The sequence below is a fragment of the Nycticebus coucang genome, chromosome 1, assembly GCF_027406575.1.
Source record: "Nycticebus coucang isolate mNycCou1 chromosome 1, mNycCou1.pri, whole genome shotgun sequence".
NCBI lineage: Eukaryota > Metazoa > Chordata > Mammalia > Primates > Lorisidae > Nycticebus > Nycticebus coucang.
The window spans coordinates 170,273,825-170,275,685 of record NC_069780.1 but is presented as its reverse complement, the minus strand read 5'-3'; positions in this window follow the sequence as shown (position 1 = coordinate 170,275,685).

The window sequence follows — 1,861 nt, the reverse complement described above, 5'->3', positions numbered from 1 at the left end:
CCACATCTGGGAATGTTTTTTCTGAGTTCCTTCCACCTCTCTAGACACACTTCTTCCCACTCCTCACTGTAGTTTATTAGTCTCTGTCCATATCATTGGCTGCTGGTAGTTTCGAATGTAAGAAGCTCCTTTCTTTTTCTTAAATTTCCTTTCTGATGATAGACATTTTCTTTCTTCAGTCTTTACAGCCTCTTCTTCAAGTATAATAGGTTTTCATTTTGAACACCTGAAGCATTTTTGAACAATTTCTTTGACTGTAGGCTTGGTTTAGGAGATAGGATTTAGTCAATTTACTTAAGATCGGTTGTTATCTGTGGGCTTGATGGGTCTTGGAGAGACAAAGGGTATACGGACAGAGGCCCTGCAGATGTGACTGATGAAACTCACATGCACATTCATTTCTGTCCTCTCCTTGTCCTCCATTTACTTATAGAGTGGCCCATCCTCAATAAATCAGGGTGAGAGAAAAGAAGACATTCCTGCGGCATTGGCCTCACAAATGGCAGGAAACTTGTTTTGGGTGACTCAGCGGTAATGGAAACAAAAAGGAGTCCCCCTCCTTGGGACAGAAGCACCGTGCAGTGGTTCAGGGTCAGATTCCTTGAGTCCCAGCACTCCCACAATTGTGGCTGGAATTAATCAATTAAAATCGAGCCATTTGAGATAGATTAAAATTTCAAGAGAGGCTTTTTAAAGATGAAAAATGAAGCTATAAATTATAAAAATACAATTTTATTTTATCCAGTAGAACATAGATTATAATTGCAATTATGTACTCAATTCTTAGAATGAACAAAAATAAATCTTACGTGGATTTTGGCATAATTTAAAAACTAAAAGTATGTGATAGCATGATACAACAGCCTTCTCTTTGGGTATGATTTTATTTATTTATTTATTTTTATTTATTTATTATTTTTTCATTTTTTATTATTAAATCATATCTGTGTACATTAGTGCAATCAAGGGGTACAATGTGCTGGTTTCATATACAATCTGAAGTATTCTCATCAAACTGTTCAACGTAGCCTTCATGGCATTTTCTTAGTTATCGTATGTAGACATTTGTATTCTGCATTTAGTGAGTTTCACCTGTACCCATTCTAAGATGCACCGTAGGTGTGGCCCCACCCATTACCCTCCCTCCACCCTAACCTCCCCCCTCCCTTCCCCTTCCTTGGCCCTTTCCTCATAGTCTTGTGCTATAGTTGGGTTATAGCCTTCATATGAAAGCTATAATTTAGCTTCATAGTAGGGCTGAGTACATTGTGGGTATGATTTTATAACAGGAATTTCTTGCCAATCATATTAAAGAGAGCATTTTCATTTTTCAAGCATCCCTAATAATTCTTTGGCATTTAAAACATTGCATTTCTTTTTTGAAATCCACACCCTTGGTGATTTTGCTTCTCTAAAAGTTAATTGGCTATTTTATAATACCTTGTTTGTCAATTTTTTTATGTCTTTCCAGCATATTTCAATACTTTCATCAACTTCACAGACTTCTACAGCTTTTGAAATAATGGCAAAGGTACTTTGTAACAATTTGCATATTACTTGTATTGCATTGTTTTACTTTTTATCTTTTTATTAGTATTAGATCATAGCTGTGTACAGTAATACGATCATGGGGCACCATACACTGGTTTTATAAACAGTTTGACACATTTTTATCACACTGGTTAACATAGAATTCCTGGCATTTTCTTAGTTATTGTGTTAAGACAATTATATTCTGCATTCACCAAGTTTCACATGTACCCTTGTAAGATGCACCACAGGTGAAATCCCACCAATCACCCTCCCTCCGCCCAGCCTCCCCCCTTCCCTCCCCTCCCTCTTTCCCTTCCCCATATTCTTA